This window comes from Pongo pygmaeus, chromosome 5, assembly GCF_028885625.2.
Source record: "Pongo pygmaeus isolate AG05252 chromosome 5, NHGRI_mPonPyg2-v2.0_pri, whole genome shotgun sequence".
Lineage (NCBI taxonomy): Eukaryota > Metazoa > Chordata > Mammalia > Primates > Hominidae > Pongo > Pongo pygmaeus.
Window position 1 is genome coordinate 168,859,598 of NC_072378.2, and position 19,137 is coordinate 168,878,734.

A 19,137-nucleotide genomic window follows, 5' to 3' on the forward strand; every position below is an offset into this window, starting at 1 on the left:
GGACTCTGCAATCGGCAGGTGGTGAAGCCAGGCAGGCTTGTGTCCTTCCCTTCAGGGCAATGAGTTCCCCCAGGCCCCGGGCAGATCCAGAGATGCTGTCCAGGAGCCAGGGATTGGAACAGAAAACCTTAGAAGTCTACCTGGTGTTGCATTCTGCTGTGGCTAAGCTGACACTCAGAACACAAGATGCAGTTCTTCCCCCTCTTCTTCACCCTTTCTGCAGGGAGAGAAGCCGCATCTTATGGCTACCACCACCACAGACCCACAGGAATACTGCCAGGCTGCTGCCAGTGCTCCCTTCAAGCCCAGGAGCTCTTCAGTCAGCTTGTGGCGAATGCTGCCTGGCCTGGCACTCACCCTTCCAGGCAGGGGGCTCCCCTCTGGCCCAGGACAGGTCCAGAAATGCTGCCTGAGAGCCAAGGCCTGGAATTGAGACCCCAAAAGCCCGCTTGGTGCTCTGTCCCACTGTGGCTGAGCTGGGACTTAAGGTGCAAGACAAAGTCCCCTTTATTTTTTCTCTGTTTTTCTCAAGCAGAAGGAGTCTCGCCCTGTAGCCACCACAGCTGGGAATGTGCCAGGTCACACCTGAAGCCAGCACATCTCTGAGTCTCACCCAAGGCCTGAAACTACTGGGTATCTCTGCTGCTCCTTCAGAGCCCAAGGGCACCTCCTCAGTCAGTAGGTAATGGCTCCTACTTGGACCATGTCCTTCAACAGGGCACTTGTTTTTTTGTTTTTTGTTTTTTATCCTGAGACAGGGTCTTGCTCTCTCACGTAGGCTGGAGTACAGTGGCATGATCTTGGCTCACTACAACCTCCGCCTCCCAGGTTCAAGCAACTCTCCTGCCTCAGGGCAGCGCTCTTGTGCTGAGACAGCTCTGGAGAGTGTGGAGTTTCCAACTGGGCTGGGGCTTTTGCAGAACATGATCAGGCTGAGCCGGAGCAGCCTTGATCTCAGATGTGGGTCTATTCAAGGGCAGGTTTACCACGGTGCCAAGGAAAGATGCCTGAGGACACCTGAGTGGCCTCATTCTGCACCTTCCTGACCGCAATGCAGCCCCCAAGGGTGATCCATTTTTTCTAAATATGCAAAAAATATCAACTCCATAAAAGACTCATGTCTAGTTAATAATCCAAACAAGATTGAGAAGTCCTGCTTTGGAAATGAGAAGAGAGGAAGTGTCCCCAGGGCTGCGGCCCTGGCAGGCATATCCATTATGGCTCCACTTGCTAAATGAACAGCCTGGCTCACAGCAGGCCCTAAACCATCCTAAATCCTTCCATTAATCAAATTGCTTGGATTAAATAGAATAGCAAAGCAGTGATCTTGAGAAAGATATAATAATATTGTGATTGCTTTGAAGATTAAGTGAAAATATCAAAGGAGGTTAACCTAATCTCCTTCCCACCCCAAATGTAAATATACAGTATTGGATTCCCACTGAGAACTGAGAATCTTCTGGGAGGTGGCCCCACTAATCACTCTTCCTGTGACAATCTAGAGAGCCTAATTAAAGATTCTAGGGGCTGGAGAACTTTGGCTCTTGGGAACATGTGGGCGGTAGAAAACTGAGCTCTTCTGGAATGGATGTGATGGGCGTTCCCGGGCAGGACTGCCCACTTTCTCTGGGTGGACTGGATGGAAGCTTTGATAACTGCATGTGAAAAGTGCTGCATCTATTTTTCTTCCTCTATACATTTTCTACCAGAGGTTCACACAGACTCAGGGAGGTGGTTTCTATCGTGGAAGATCAGGTTTCCCAAATGGTGTGCAGAATATCCGGGGCTTATTCTTCCAATCCTGCCTCATACAGGCTGAGAACCTCTAATTCAAAATGCTTGGGACCAGAAGTATTTTAGATTTCAGAGTTTTTTCAGACTTTTGAAATATTTCCATATACATAATAAAATATCTTGAGGGTCCAGCACAAGCCTAAACATGAAATTCATGCATGCTCCATGTACACCATGTACACATAGCCCAAATGCATGCTTCATGTACGCCGTGTACACATAGCCCAAATGCATGCTTCATGTACGCCGTGTACACATAGCCCAAATGCATGCTTCATGTACGCCGTGTACACATAGCCCAAATGCATGCTTCATGTACACCGTGTACACATAGCCTAGAGGTAAATGTATACATTTTACATCATTTGAGACATAAAACAAAATTCATGTACATCAAACCATTAGGAAGCAAAGGTGCCACTATCTCAGCCACATATACGGATAAGCTGGGAATATTTCACATCACCATCACTCCTGGCTCTGAATTTATCTGCTACCAATAAGCAGTCATTTCCTCATGCTTACTTACACAGAGTACATAACAGTAAGGAACACTCCATCCCATTAAAACAGTGAAGAGTAACGAGTCCAGGGTTAGTAGCAGCACAGAAGCATCAGCCATCAGACAGCAGCTGCAGGGAACAGCGGCATCTTCAGTATCCACCAACAGTGCTGGGCTTGGTTAAAATGTGACCGTACGCTGGAACCCCCTTGCTGAATAAACGGTGTATTTTGCACCTGTGTTTTGACTGTGACCTGTCACATGAAGACAATGCAGAATTCTTTGCTTGTGGCGGCATATCTGTGCTAAAAAATTTTGGGATTTTGAGCATTTCGGATTTTGAATTTTCAGGATGCTCAGCCTGTGGTAGACACTAAACTAGTATTTGTCGTGTTGAACACGCATGTGGTGAGTGCCGACTGCATCTGAAGCACATGCACAGACCACATGTGAAGTCTTGCTGACTTCAGAGTTCAGGAGCCTAAAGTCTAGCAAGAGGTGAGAGAAACACAAACAACATAAGTCAAAAGTGATGTGATACGAGGTCAGGAGTTCGAGACCAGCCTGGCCAACATGGAGAAACCCCATCTCCACTAAAAATAGAAAAATACAAAAATTAGCTGGGTGTGGTGACACATGCCTATAGTCCCAGCTACTCAGGAGGCTGAGTCAGGAGAATCACTTGAACCTGGGAGGCAGAGGTTTCAGTGAGCCAAGATCATACCACTGCACTCCATCCTGGGTGGGTGACAGAGCGAGACTCCATCTCAAAAAAAAAAAAAAAAAAAAAAAGTGATGTGATAGAAATACAGATTCCAAAAACAGGTTCCTGTCATAGGTCCTTTTCATCTCCAAGTCGAGAGTATCATGTTCCTTTCCAAATCACATGGATCATACGAGTTTAAGACAGGCTTAGAGGTCTCCCAGCCCTGGAGTCTCCACATGGAATCTCAGAATCACTGGGGGAGCATGGAGCAGGTGCTGGCCCCAGCCCCACCCGGACCTGGCCCTGCTGGATGCGTTTCCCACGGCTGTTGAAACAAATCACCTCAAACGCAGTGGCTTCTCCTGACCAGATGGAGTGGCGGATGTAGATGAGACATAGCACTATAAGCCTCTCACACTGAAGGAGGTGTGGAACTAAGAAACGTGTTATGTGCTGTGCTTTGAAATGGGGAGACGACTAGGGAAGCATTCTAGAATGAAATTCCAAATATCTCTTCTGAAGGAGAACAATGTGTGAATCACCCTAAGTAACAGAAGTAAGAATGCCTTTCACATGTCGCTTTGAGGGGCATTCTGTAATTTTTGCCTTGCTTTGAAAAAATATCTTCCATAATTTGTTCATTGGTTTAATATTTGAAGCCTCATTATTCTCTGAGCCACACATCTATGGAAAGTATAAGATGTCCAGGATTAAATTTGGCAAAGGAATGATTAAAGTGGCTAACCTTTTGCGGTCACTCCTAGATGTGTGTATCTCAGGGTAAAGGTCTTAATTTCTTTACGGCAGTTTCTTCATTGGTAAAATGAAGAGAATCACAGGGCCACCTCCTTCATAGTGATGTTATGAGGTTTAAATGACACAGTATATGTCGGCTGGTTGTGAGAGCATTCAATGAACAGAAGCCGTCTTTGTCACCAACATCATTTCCATTGTCATCAGCACCACCGTGCACTTAATTGCAGTGTAAGGAGAGAAGGCTTGCTGGGGGTTTAGCAGATGATGGGATTGTGAGCCTCTCTCTGAGGATATTTAAAACATCTCAGTCTTACAGCAGATTGGACACAGAACTGAGCGATGAGGAATTGTTGGGAGAATTAATACCTGTGCATCTGTCCTTACACTTGGGTGGGGCACGTGCTCATCTGACGCAGGGTGATATTGCCCTTGGTGGCAAGAGTCACTCAAACATCGATTTTCTCCCCAGCATTTCCATTTCGGAATGGGATCTCTGTGTCCGTTGACATGGTGTTAAATGTTAAAATACAGGGTTTTGTGGCATCACAGAAAGTCTCTGAGGACTCCGAGCTGGGTCCCCACTGAACCCACCTACAGAGGTTGCTGTGGCGCCGGGAGAGTTTTTACCACAGTGCCTGGCACATTGTAGGTTTCAAAATACAAAAAACGGGGTTGCTGGATCATTTGTTAGTTCTGTTTTTAATTTTTTGAGGAACCTCCATATCACCCTCCCCACAGTGGCTTCATCAACAGTGTGCAAAGGTTCCAATTTATCCAAAAAATGGGAATCAGGATCTCAGAAAGATGTCTGCGCTCCCATGTGCAATGTGGGACCGTTCACAGTGGCCAAGATACAGAATCAACCTGTGAGTGTCAACAGACGACTAGATCAAGAAAACGTGCCGACGGAGAATGCAATATGCTTCCACCTTAAAAGGGAAGGCCGTTTTCACCCATGTCACCTGCAGAGGTGAACCTTGAGGACGTTCCGCTTGGTGAAATGCGCCAATCACAAACAGACCAACACTGTGTGATTCCTCTTGCGTGAGGCCCCTAGAGTCCCCAGAGCCACAGAGGCAGCCGTGCAGCGGCGGGAGCCGGGCAGGGGCAGCGAGGAGAGGGGCTGCTGTTCCATGGGAGTGTCAGGGACGCGAGTGCACACTCTCTGAGATCTGCTGTGCAACGTTGTCCCCAGAGCGAACAGCACCGTGAGGTCAACACTTACAGTTATGTGAGGAGGGTTGAGCCCATGCTAAGTGTTCTTACTGCAAAAAAATTAAAACAAAGCAGAACAAAACCTTAGAGGTAGTGATGATTGCTGTCTGTAGTCAAAGGTGTTCTAGGCGAAACCTGTTTTGGTTCGGCTTGTTTTTGCCTGTGCACACAGCAGGTGGCAGCCTGAGCCTGCAGATGGCACCTTGAGGCACGGCTGGACGTCGAGCTGAAGAAAGGGCGTCTTGAGGCCTCTGTCGTGCCCTGGGTGCCACGTGGGCGCAGATCCCTGCCTAGGCACAGCTCTGAGTCCCGTACGCGGGTGACCCGCACCTCCCAGGGTATCGTGTAGATAGGAGTTTTCTTAGCAGGAGGGAATTGTTCATTGAGTTCTCTGAGTTGGTTAAAAGGGGAAAAAAATCTATCATAGAAAATCTGCAGTTTCTTGGTATTTTCCTTCAAAAATTCACAGTTTTCTTGACACTCTTACAACTGCAGGAAGTGAATGTTGTACTTCCGGTAACGCCTCAGCATACTTCATTCCCTGCACCAAAACTAAGTCCGACTGGATCACGGTGCAACTTTTAACAATGAAACCACAAAATCCTAGAAGGAAAACAAAAAATATACGATTAATATTGGGGTACAGAAGGTATGACCCAAATCCCAAAAAACATGAAAGAAAACGTTGACAACATTTACCATATAAAAATAAAAACATTCCTGACAGGAAGAAGTGTGTAAACAAAGTCAAACACAAACATTCAACTAGCAAAAGATATTTTAACAAATATGAAAATAAAAGACTTATGATTCCAATACACATACATATTAACAAGGAATGAAATGTTGAAAAATGGCCAAAGATACAGAGAAAGAGACCAAGAGCCATTAAATATTTAAAAATATACTGAACTTCACATGATAAAGGATAGTTTGTTCAAGTGATGTCAAGTCAGTCTTCACGCATCCACTGGTAGAGAGGTAAACCCTTCCCATAACTGGCGAGGGGAGGTGCAAGCAGGGACTCTCATTTACCACTGGGGGAGGGTAAATTGGCCTAATTTTTGGAGCTCAATTGGCATTATCTTTTAGAATGATGAACGCTTTTGCTCTTTGACTCAACAACTCAGCCCATTTGCACAGAGATGTTTATTGCAGAATTTGTCTGAAATAGCAACACAAAGTGTAGAGACTCAAAGGCAGGTGGGCTATGATAACATGTGGCCTCCTTCTCTACAGACTGGGAAGTGGAGGCAGGGAACGCTGCCTCGTTCCTGCTCTGTTGCTTGGCAGAGAGCTTCCAGGCAAACCAGAATGGAGGTGAATGGTGAATTAGACCTTGGATTTGGGGTCTAGACCATGCAACATAATAGTGGGTCACATCATTTCACACCAACAACATGGGTCATTTTCTCTCCTTAAACTTCAGCTTCACAGGGCTCCCAAGAATTAGTAATGTCACAAAGAAATGTGTGGTCTTACTTGGGACAGACATAATGCATTTTGAGCCATGGAAATGGACTAAGTGCTAAATCTTATAAATATTTGTCCTGCCCTGGACGTTTAGGGCAAGGAAAGGAATGTTTGCTCTCTTACTGAATTCCACATCATCTCAGCTCGGCAATCAATCAAAGCTCTGGCTTTCATCCTGGGATTTTATGACCTCATATGGGAAGCACGACAAGCGGAGAATTTGCAGCTATGTGGGGACCCCAAGCTGAAAGTTTTCTAACGCATGTTGGAGGGTCTTCCGGCTCCACTGCTGTCTCGTGGGTTGCTTTCTCTTCTTTGCAGTTTTCCTGCCAGAGTTGCTCGGATTACTTGATGAGGTTCTTAGGGTTATCTTTTCAGAAGCATCCCTGACATCACAGGTGTTGTTGCCAGAGGTGATGCCCTCTCTTCAGCTGGCAGAAGGGCCAGTGGCAGGAGCGCGTCGAGGGAGGTTTTGTGTCTCTTCTCCCCATCCTCGGCCTGCTTACCAAGGCCCGCTCCGTGCCAGAAAACACCACTGGTGTTCATGTGTCACCCCAGCTCCACGATCATAACCTGCTGCCTGTCTCAGTTACCATCAGTTGCATTTTCTCAGACAGAATTTCAACTTCATCACATTGTGGTAGGAGGAATCCTAGAGACCATGTAAAATGACTCCTTCATTTTCTAGGTGAGGATCTTGAAACCCAGCAGGGTTAAATGACACTGAAGAGGAAACACCCAGCCCTGGCCCCACAGAACAGCATGAGCTTGCTAATGAATAGCCCGAAGACCACACAGCACTAGACAGAGCATTTCAGCTTTGAAGAAGTGAGTTCCTGACCTTGAGCTTTGGAATAGATGCTCTATGAACCTCTGCAGGTGACCAGCTTTTAGGGCCATCTTTGAAGACAGCGATTCTAGTGAATGGACAGTGTGTAGCTCCTGCTCACAGCTGGGAGAACTACTTAAAGGGAGCGTATTAGGTAGGATCCAATTTACACTTTGATGTCTAAGTCTCTTTCTTTCTTTGTCAGAACAAAAGTCACTGCCATAACTAGGCTTTGCTAGTGCAATGCAGTGTATTTTAAATTCTTACAAATATTGTAGACTTGTTTCCATAGAGGCATATGTACATATGTACATAAAACAGGGCCTTTCAGCAAACTGTTAAGCTGATCATCTGCAGGGGTGAACCTACGACAATGAAATGACACGTGTGCTCGTGGATTAGATGGCAATGAATGTGGTTTCTCTTGAGAACTTTGTTCTAGTGGAAAAATGAAGCATCTCTGCCTCGTGAAACGATTCTCACAACAGCGGTTCTGGCCCCTTCTCTTAGTGATGACCAGGTTGTGTAAAAAGAAAAAGAAAAAAAAAATCTGGCCTCCTAAGCACATAAACCCCACGTTGTAAAAAAAGCCCAGAATATCCCAGTGAAATTATAATGAACGTCTTATTTCCAATTAAGTTCCACTTCATATAATTGGATTTTGTGTTTCAGAATGATGTTCCTAATTATGGGTGTTATGTCTGCGAGACAACTGTTAAAAAGAAAAACCTTGGACAAGGCCAGGCACGGTGGCTCATGCCTGTAATCCCAGCACTTTGGGAGGCTGAGGCGGGAGGATTGCTTGAGCCCAGGAGTTGGAGACCAGCTTGGCAACACGGCAAAACCCTGTCTCTCCAAAATTTTTTTTTTAAAAAACATTATCCTGATGTGGTGGTACACGCCTGTAGTCCCAGCTACTTGGGAGGCTGAGGTGGGAGGATCGCCTGAGCCAGGGAAGTCAAGGCTGCAGTGAGCTGTGATTAGCGCCACTGAACTCCAGCCTGGGCAATGGAGCGAGACTCAGTCTCAAAAAAAAGAAAAGAAAAATCATAGACAAATTAAATTTAAGAGAGTAATTGAGGAAAAATGCTTCACCAATCAGGCAGCCCCTGATCAAGAATAGGCTCAGAGAGACTCTGGCACTGCCTCGGGGTGGAAAAAATTTATGGACAAAAAAGGAAAGTGAGGCACAGGAAACAGAGAGGAAGGACAGAAACAGCTGGTCAGTTACAGCTCAGTGTTTGCCCTTTTGAACACAGTTCGAACAGTTTGCTGCCTGTGATTGGCTGAAACTCGGTGATTGGTACAAGAGTGGGTTAGGTCTGTTTCCATGTCCAGTTAGGTGACAGTTCACTGTGTACACAGAAACCTTCAGGCCAAACGTAAAATGTGTAAGAAGGCAGCTTTAGGCTAAACTTAATTCAACACAGTGCAGAGTGTGTAGGCAGCATCCATGAATGAGAAAGTTATAGTGTGTGAGTGTGTGCACGCAGGGTAGCACCTGTGGCTGAAAAAGTCACAGCAGGAGAGTGTGGGCGTGCACCAGGCAGAAGGATGGGACAGCATGGCGGGCCAGTGCATGGTCACTGGGGGGTTTGCATGGCAGGCCAGTGCATGGTCACTGGGGGATTTGCATGGTGGGCCAGTTGGATGGTATCCGGGGGATTTGCATGGTGGGCCAGTGTGATGGTAACTGGGGGACTGGTTGATTTTCAGGTGCAAGAACTCTTCCCATTTCTTCAAAGCAGGTACTGACATGCTGAGCTGTTCATCTGTATGACTGCAACCTCTGTGGGAAGTTGGCGAAGCCACAGACAGAGGCATTTTCTTTTCTTTTTCACAGGTCTGGGGTATGGCTGCCACTGTGTTACTCCCTCCAATGATTAAATCCTACAGAAGCCAAGCCCCTTTGGGAATCAGGCTCAGAGTGGGCTGTGTCCTCACCTTAGTAGCTTCCCTTGTCCAGGCCCCTGACAACAGTCATGGGTGGCGGGGCCTCCAGTTTCAGTGAGCTTTGGGGATTTTCTGTAGCGCACCACCTTCCGCTCCTTAACCTGGGTGAACAGAGATGACCATGGCCCATTGGAAGATGGAGAAACTAGACAGAGGGGCATGTGTGCCCCCTTTTCCAGAGCCTCACAGTGACTCAGTGTTTGGGCAAGAGATGGATCCCAGGACTCCCAAACATTCTTCCAGCCTTACACAGTTCACCAGAGAGTCACAGTGACTCATTCTTATCCTCAAAGTCTTTCCCCACTCAGGTGTCTGGTGAGAAGCCTGGTTAGAAACTCTACTGCAGGAGGCAGGACGTCTTGCCACGTGTTTTGAACACGTGTTGTCTTGTCATATGTTGTAAACATAGATGTTTTCAATTGATTTTAACAAAAGACATTATACATTCCATTAAGGAAAAAAGAACAATCAGTGTGTTTGCTTTGCTGTCTGTGAAAGATGTTTCAAATGAAGTGGAGTGATCTAATTTCATTGTCGGCTCCTGAAGAATTCATACAGCAGAGTGAAAACGTCCATCAGTATTTGGACATGTACTCCTTGTGGTTTAAAATAAGGGCCAAGCACGCCTTTTATTTGGTGATAGTCAACATAAAGAAGGCGTTTTCTATGTTTTTGTGATCTCATTTTGCATTCTTTGAAGATGAATATCATTTTTAGAAAAAAAGATTGTAAAATAATTATGTCATCAGAATCCAATGATAATTCACAGGAAAACAGGACACTGATTGTGTTGGTCAAGCAGCCCACGTGCACGGTAAGCTGAGTGTGACATTGTTTATCAAATGCTCATGTGGTGAGACCGATCTATGGACTCTGTCCTGGGTTCCCGGGCTCCACCAGGCTGCATCTCGCATCCCCCCGGTGCACACGCTGTGTTGCAGTTCTGCTCCACCAGGCTGCATCTCGCATCCCCCCCGGTGCACACGCTGTGTTGCAGTTCTGCTCCACCAGGCTGCATCTCGCATCCCCCCCGGTGCACACGCTGTGTTGCAGTTCTGCTCCACCAGGCTGCATCTCGCATCCCCCCCGGTGCACACGCTGTGTTGCAGTTCTGCTCCACCAGGCTGCATCTCGCATCCCCCCCGGTGCACACGCTGTGTTGCAGTTCTGCTCCACCAGGCTGCATCTCGCATCCCCCCCGGTGCACACGCTGTGTTGCAGTTCTGCTCCACCAGGCTGCATCTTGCATCCCCCCTGGTGCACACACTGTGTTGCAGTTCTGCTCCACCAGGCTGCATCTCGCATCCCCCCCGGTGCACACGCTGTGTTGCTGCATCTCGCATCCCCCCGGTGCACACGCTGTGTTGCTGCATCTCACATCTCCCTGGTGCACACGCTGTGTTTCAGTTCTGCCCCACCAGGCTGCATCTCGCATCCCCCTGGTGCACATGCTGTGTTGCTGCATCTCGCATCCCCCCGGTGCACACGCTTGTTGCAGTTCTTGCCTGGTAGGAGCCATCCATGGCAGCTGGCAGGTGGAGGAGTCTGCCTTTCGAGCACCACGTTCCTGGGTCAGTGCAAAGTCAGGTGCACTGGAGCAGGCTCCTATCAGCTAAACATTCAGGAAGTTTGAGAGGCTGATGTTAAGGTAGCTTGAAGTGGTCATGAGAGAAAAATTTGCACCCTGAAAGTTGACAAATGCTTCAAATCAGGACTCCTCTTCCATCCTGCCCCAGCTGAATACACAGAAATGATTCATCTTTTGCCCACCTCTGTTGCCTTTTGGCAAAGTAAAGTCACGAGACTTCAGGAAGCAATTCAACTTCTCAAAATGAATTAAATAGCTTTCATGAGCTTGCAAATGTCTGCCTTTCTTATAGGAGGAGGCAGAGGGTTCAGCCTCCCTAGAAAAGTGATATTACAATCTCCACCTCTGTCTCCTTTCAGCAAAATGAAGTCATGAGATTTCTGGAAGCAGTCCCAATCTATATTCAGCACCTGCAATTGCATTAAAGGACATCCCGGGCAGAGGAAAAGCAAGGCCACGGGCACAGGGTGGGGCAGTGGCAAAGGTGATGGGGAAGGGTGGCTGCTGACACGGTTGTCAGCAGGCTGCAGCCACCTTGTGACCAGGAGGTATGCCTTGCTCAGAAGCCCGGATGCTTGATGCATGTACCATCCAGATGTTCTAAGCCACGTGCACAGAGAGCCCTCGGTCCTAACAACACATACATCACTGTCAACCCCGAAGAACAGTCATGGAGATTTACCCACCCTCCAACAGCATCAGTGCCCTGGAGTCTGCCCAGATGAGATGAGTTCCAGGAAAATGTTGTCCCTCAAGAGTCCTGGGCTTTACTTTCAGATACATTACTCACTTCAGGTATGAATTCCATAGTCACTTCCACGTTAAGCCTCAACCTCTTCAGTGTAAAATGGCAGTTCCAGGGGGAGATGTTGTACAGTAGGATAAGCCAGACTCAAATTACTGAAAACATCCTGAATTAGTAGCCACAAGTCCACGTTTCGGTGGCCCCGGCAGGTGGAGGTTATCAGAGGGTCTGGCAGCCCACTCTTATTCCCAGGCTAAAATGAGGTCTGACTGCAGCTCACACAGCTGGAGTGTGGCCTGGTGAGGAAGTGTTTAGAAGACCGAGAGGAGGCTAATGTCCTACAAAGTACAACAGTCACTTCCTGAAACGTACCTTAGGTGTGATTTTAAACTTGACTCACTTGACGCACTTTTTCTGGCACTTACAGAAATGAGGCCATCTTCTCTTGTGACTTCTTTAAGCTCTTGCCAGGTGTTGCCAAAAAAAAAAAAAAATTCCCCACCTGGGGATGAGCCCCCCATCCAGCAGTAGTGTTGATCCGTGCTTGTTAATGGTCCTTTGCTTTGTGTCTGTAAGCTGTGGCTCCCTGTGGGTCAGTCTTCCTGACTCAGAGGAGCAGACACTTCTGCATTACTCACTGTTCTAAAACGTCCTTGTAAACACCAGAGATTTATTCTTCAGATTTGCTGTCAGACTGCTAATCTCTCATTTATGGGTTTGTGCTGACTAGTGCATAGCCAGCACAGCACGGGCTGCCGCTCTCCACTCCCCCAGAGAAGGGCCCGGGGTCCCCCATGCCCCAGCTCCCAGAGCTCAGCTCTGGTATTCAAGGCAGGACCTACCCACCTGCCAGAGGACTTGCCAACAGTGTTGCATGACGACCTAGAATAAAAGCTGCAGAGACTTCAAAAGAGAGGTCTCCTTTAAAGGCAGTGAAGTGTGCTTTTTAGAGAATAGATGTCTATGGTTGCTAAACACTCACATTTTCAGGAGCCTTGGTAAACCTGGAGAAACTGTTTGATTTCTAAGTCAACACAGCTCATCCAGTCATCCTTCCATTTGGTTAAACTGCATAAAGCTCATCACTGTAACATCACTTCACTAGGGGGCTGACCCCCTCTGTCTCCTTTAACAAAGGCAGACATTTGCAAGCCCATGAAACACAGTGGGCTGAACATGTTCCTACGCTGTTACATTGGAAGTGGAAGCAGCTGCTCCTAATTTGGTCATCTTCCCTCAAGCAGGAAGGGGTCGCCAAGCAGAGGGTTCCACAGAGCCAAGACTCGGCAGGCTGCTACGTGACCACAGGGATGGGTTAGACCCGCTTCCAGCTTCTGCAGCTAAAGCAACAGCCCCCACAGGGCAGAAGAAAGCAACAACACCAAACCCCAGTGCTTCTGAAATGGACACGTCTGCCCTCTGGAAAAAATAAATTGGCGTTGACGTGACAGATTCTGCCGCCCAGCAAGACGCGAAGTGATTTAATAATCTAGTTGTTTTTTGTTTTTGATTAAGCAAACAGTTTTCCACAAAAGCAGCTAATCCTCTCCTATCATTGCCGGAGCATGGGCTTGGTAAAGGAAGTAGGTGCAAAATGCTGGATTTTATTGATTCTCCAAATGAAGTGTTCCCACAAGGCGAAGAGGTGGAGCTCCAGAAATGCTCACCGTGTCTGTCTTCTCCCTGGCATGGTGGGGCTGGTTGCACAAACGCTGGAAGAAGTCGTTGAATGCCAGCCCTCAGCAAGTGGGGCAGGTGCAATGGTGCCTGGAGTCTCAAAGCTGAGTCATGTAAGAATCCCCTTAAAATGGGTTCAATGTTGACAAACACTGACTTAAAAAAAAATTTAACGCTGACTTTAAAAAGCCAGTCTATTAAAATGTCTTTCAACTGTAAATGTTTACATCAAAAGTTTCATCTTTATAATCACTAATTTAAAAAAACTACCAGTGAAGTGAACACACACACACGCACACTCACACACATGCACACACATGCACACGTGCACACACATGCACACACACCCATGCATACACATGTGATTATCTTCTTTCTTTTTGAGATGGAGTCTCACTGTGTCACCCAGGCTGGAGTACAGTGGTGCAATCTTGGCTCCCTGCAGCCTCCGCCTCCTGGGTTCAAACCATTCTCCTGCCTCAGCCACCCGATTAGCTGGGACTACAGGAATGTGCCACCATGCCTGACTGATTTTGTATTTTTAGTAGAGATGGGGTTTCACCATGTTGGTCAGGCTGGTCTTGAACTCCTGACCTCAGGTGATCCACCTGCCTCAGCCTCCCAAAGTGCTGAGATTACAGGTGTGAGCCACCACGCACGGCCACGTGATTATCTTCTCACTCATCACTCTGAGTGCTATGTTTGAAGACCCCAGCTGAAGACCACTGATGTGATGTAAAGATCTGGGCTTTGCCAAGATGGATTTAAGTTTAAATTCCAGCTCCACCACTCAGCGCCTCTGTAAATTTGGGCCATTTAACCTCTCCAGTCTGTTTATACACAAAGAGAGCAAACAGCATCTGCTCCACAGTGGCTGTGAGGCCTGCACGGAGTGTCAGGAGAGCATCTGGTACACAACAGAGAGACAATTGCAAGCTTCGCTCCGCTTTCTCCTGTAACAAGTATTGATTGAATTGGTTGAATATTGATTTGGAAACTCCATTAGCAGGGAGGAGGCTCCCTTTTGAGGTGAGCTCAGGGGCTTCTCCAGGACAAAGCCAGTGGTGTGGGGAAGAACACTTTCTTCTGGGCTATTTGGGGTGAACTCCTGGGGTTGGGAGCACGGGCTCTAGGCAGCCTGTGTGTGACACCAATCTCATTCGGACCTGGGACTTTATGCAAACGGCTTACTTCCTCTGTGCCTCAGTTTCCCTGTCTATAAAATGAGGAGGGTAATAGTGCCTTCCTTAGAGGGCTGTATTAATGTTAGTCATGGTTGTTATTATAGGAAAATGCATTTTTCCCCTCGGCCTTCTTTTGTTCAATCTCTTCACTTTTCTTCCTCTCTGATATGTTTGTTATTTTTATCGTACCCCCTTTCCTGGACTAAAGGAGAATATTCAATTAAAGTAACGCAGTTTGAAAGCTCTGAAGGAGGAGTCTTTTCTTCCTCAGCCGCTAATTACTTTGATAATTGGAGTTAGTCCTACATATGACTGCATCTAAGAGCCATCGATGGGGAGATGGACACCACAATTTCCTATTTCATTACAAAAAATGGTGCCAATTAAATCGAGTCAAATCTTTCTTACCATTTAGACTTTTAAAATTTTTTCTTACAGAAAGAGTAAGGGCTAATTCGGGTCCAGATTGTCAGATGTCATCCTTGTGAATGCATAAAAAGGAAACTGTAGTGGTGAGAACGGAAGGGCTCCCTGAAGCATGGTGGGAGACCCTGTCCCCGTTCCTTAAAGTCACTGATGACAGAGTGAGCAGCCGTCTGGATTGCCTGGGACAGAGGAGCTTTCAGTGCTAAAACAGGGACAGTCTGGGAAGCTGGGAGGCTGGGTCATCTTGGGTGAGGGGTGGTGTCTGCAACCGTCCTCTGTGTCCCTGAAGGCTTGGTCGACACGCACTTCTTAACAGAGCACTCGCCTGGCCTCCAGGGTTTCCTTCCCGCCCTGACAACAGTTTTGCAGGTGTTGATGTTCGCTCTCTTCGATCTTACCTGGTGGTGTCCACCGAATGCTTTCAGCCAACAACCAGGACTTACATTTTATTTCCTAAACCTTATGCAGTTTACGGGTGAAAGCACTGGGGGGCGTGGTTGTCTGGTGAAGGAGTTATGGGGTAACAACCATGTCACCTGTTCCTAACTTGGGGCCAAGACCTTGGAGCACCCGGAGGGCAGAAGTCTTCATCCCAGAGGCTCTGGCCCAGGAGCCTGTGCTGGGCCCCACCCCGTGGCTCTTCTTTTTGATCTTCGAGTGCCTGAGAGGCCCCTTCCTCTGCGGGCTGAGGCTTCTGCCAGGCAAAGCCCATGGCTCAGTGGCGGTAACGGCAGCATGGCCGAGGTCACTCATGAGGAGGCAAGGATGTTCAGTCACGACCGCCTCCCCATCGTCTGTAACAAGCAGCCTGACTCTAGAGAGGCCAGAATGTTGGGAATGCCATGGGTTTAATAATCAATGACACATGGCAACTCCACCTGGTCTGTGAGGAGCCTCACTGTCACCCTGGCCGTCCTTCCATCCCCCGACGGGGCGGCTTCCTTGGTGGGCTGAGTCTCTCCCCTCCCCATGCTGCTCCTCCCCAGTGTCCCCAGTGCCCCCCTTTCCCCCCAGCCTGGCAGGCCCTTCTCTGGGTGTGGGGTGGGAGAAGCAGCCCCTGCCAGGCCCCCCAGCGACCCTTGCCCACCTCAGCTCTGCCCTGACACTGGGGTCAGGTCTTCATTTTGGAATCACGGGCCGGGTACTTGTTTGGGTCAAGACTGCGTTTGGTGCCTGCTGCTTTCCCATGTTGAACACTGACAACCGAAGCGTAGGGCATATCAATTATTTGAGCGATGATGAGGAATTATTTTTATTTTCAAGATAGTTTCGAAGTTCTCTTTGAGTCCTGCACCACGAGTCTTCCTCAGCCTGGCAACTTTGCTTCTGATTTTCCGTGAATGTCGTTAGAATATGAACGAGGAGGTTCTTTGTGTCTCAGGCAATGCCAACCCCAAGAACAGAGCATCCTCCTGCCGCACGAGTATGCGCCATGTTCTCAATTACGACTGCGGTTTTCCTCCCTCTGAGGGTCTATCTGCGCCACCTGTGGTGAGGACTGAGGGCTTACAGGTTAAACACAGCTAACCCTCCCAGGCAGAAGTGGTAATTTGTGCTCTGATCTCGGTGATGTTTTAACCATTAGAGAATGCTTTTTAACACCTTAAATTCCATCAGTTGGGATGGAAACTTGAAAAGGCTACGGGAAATACATTATGGCTCCATCTAAAAAGCTCCCTTCAAATGAGAATAAAGGAAAGGAACGAGCTACTGAATGCACCAGGCAATCTTCTTGCCCTCACTGTTAGAATCGCCCTATTCTTTGCCTCTCCTGATCACTCAAACATAAAAGATATTAAAATATATTTTTCCAGGTAAGACTAGTTGGCCACTGTTCCACATTCTCAAGAGGAAAGTGTGATGATTTCTTGGTATGGCTGGTGCAGACTGAACTGAAAATCTGAGCTTGCCCAGGTTGAAGTGGCTCCAGCCCTGCGGTTAGCGGGACACTCATTTAGATGGAGGTGAGCAGTGGGGCGGTTCCCTCAGATGCAGCTGTGACGCGGAATTCCTGGCTCAAGTCTCAGACCTAGTGAGGTTGATATGTTCACAAACACTGATCTGTGTGCACTTCCCTTTGTCTAACACACGATAAATTCAAGCGTGTGTTTATATGTTTGTATTTCCAACACAGAGAATGAAAGTGGCTTTTTTCTACTTGGATATATTACACATTTTTGTGACTTTCTTTTTAGACCTCTAAGCTGACAGGCACCTCTGCTTATTCCTAAGGTTGAGTTTTTTCTTTGTGTCTCTGTTTTCCAGAAGAACTGAGGAGCACGGAATGTTGGGAGTTACGGAAGATATTGGGAGTGGAAAAGGAATGAGTGGGTTCACCTTCGTCAGTCAAGAGTTGGCCTGTTTTTATTTATTTATTTATTTATTTATTTATTTATTTATTTATTTTTTGAGGTGGAGTTTCACTCTTGTTGCCCAGGCTGGAGTGCAATGGCACCATCTCAGCTCACTGCAACTTCCACCTCCCAGGTTCAAGCAATTCTCACGACGGGATTTCACCATATTGGCCAGACTGGTCTACGAACTCCTGACCTCAGGTGATCTGCTCACCGAGGCCTCCCAAAGTGCTGGGATTATAGGCTTGACCACCGCACCTGGCCTGCTTGTTTTTAAGTAAAATTCAAGTCAGTTGGTATTTGTTGACTCAGGGCCTCGTATTTGACACAGGTGTCGAGAGGCGAGCAGAATCTCACTGCTGCACTGAGGGGCTTGCTGGCTGACGGTGGGAGGAGAATGTCTAACAACCTACCACATACAGCAGATTCTCCTGGAAAGACGGGAGAGGCAAACGTGGCTGTTGGTGTTTGGAGCAAGAAGAGATTTCAACAGCCCATGGTGAGGACTGGGAAAGGCTAAGTTATGGAAAACAGGGCTTTTTAATGGCTTGACACATCAGAACCCTCACATTGCTTTTAGAGTATGTAGGTCAGCTGGTTCTTGTGGTGTGCATTTGCTGTGTGCAGGGCTGGCGCTCTGACTGCTGGAGATTCCCCAGATAAAGGCTTGCTGCTGGACTGCACAAACAAGCTGAGGTCAAAGCACTGAGGAAGCTGCTCTGTGGCAGTGCCCTCCGGGGGAGGCAGGAGAGAGGCCGGCGTGGAGAAAACAGGGCTGGGGCAACATCAGCTTTGATGTCACAAAGTGCTTCGTAAAACTCCCAACTTCCAGTGATTTGTGGATTGAAACATAATAGTTTCTGTACAGTTCTTTGGAAACCTAAATTTGTGGGTTACTTTCCAGTACCTTTAAATTAATTTCATGTAAGCACCAGAAATATGATTAAAACAAACAATTGTAAACTTTGAGACTGTGACTGGGCTCAGTCCCCTCACTACTGAGGAATGTAGGATAACTTAGAGCTTTAGAAAGACCTGCAGGACTGTCTGCAAAACTCCAAACAGCCCAGGGAGGTCCGCTGGCTGCTGCCCTGACCTCGGATAGGTCACGCTGGGGCTTTGGAGACTAACATGGTAAATGGGCTGGGCTCTGTGAATTCTTCAGGTATCAGTGAATTCTTCAGGGGTCAGTGATTCGAAGTTCTTAATTTTAGGGTTGTCTGCCTCTTGTCGTTATCACTTAGGGGAACTAGAAGCTGATTTATTTACTCCAAGAGCACCCTCCATCACTTTTTATGCAGACCTCAGAAAAGCATTGCACATTTTCATGGAGTTTCTTGCCATTTACTTATCACACGTAAATTGGCATAATTGAGAGAATACTTTCTTTAGTTTTGCATGGATGGTAAAAAGTTTCTGGAAATTTATTTTATTTTGAGAGTTACTTCCAGGGTTATTTGATGACATTTAGATTTTTAAACAAATAATTTTAAGATTGCTTTCTAAGTAAGCATTGTTTATCTCATTCATGGGAAAAATGAGTAATCAAATTCGATTACAAATCATTTGATAGGTAAATAAAGCCTGATTTTTTTAAAAAGCACTTGGCTTTTTAAAATGAAGTGTTGAAATTATTTCCGTTCAGCCATATTAGTACAGCTTTTCTTTCTAGATTTTCTTTGCTGCCAGGACTCCACTGAATATTATGAAAAGAGTTACGATGCTGGAAAGCCAACACTGATGACGACGATGATGTTGGTGATGAATGACTGATATTTATTCATGACTTGGCAAGCATCAGGCATCATTCCAAGTGCCTCATATGTCTGAACACATTCATTCCCTCGGTAACTCTATGAGGCAGGGACTATTATCATCATTTTACAGACCAAGAAGCTGAGGCAGTGAGACCGAATCTTGCCCACAGCTGCAGAG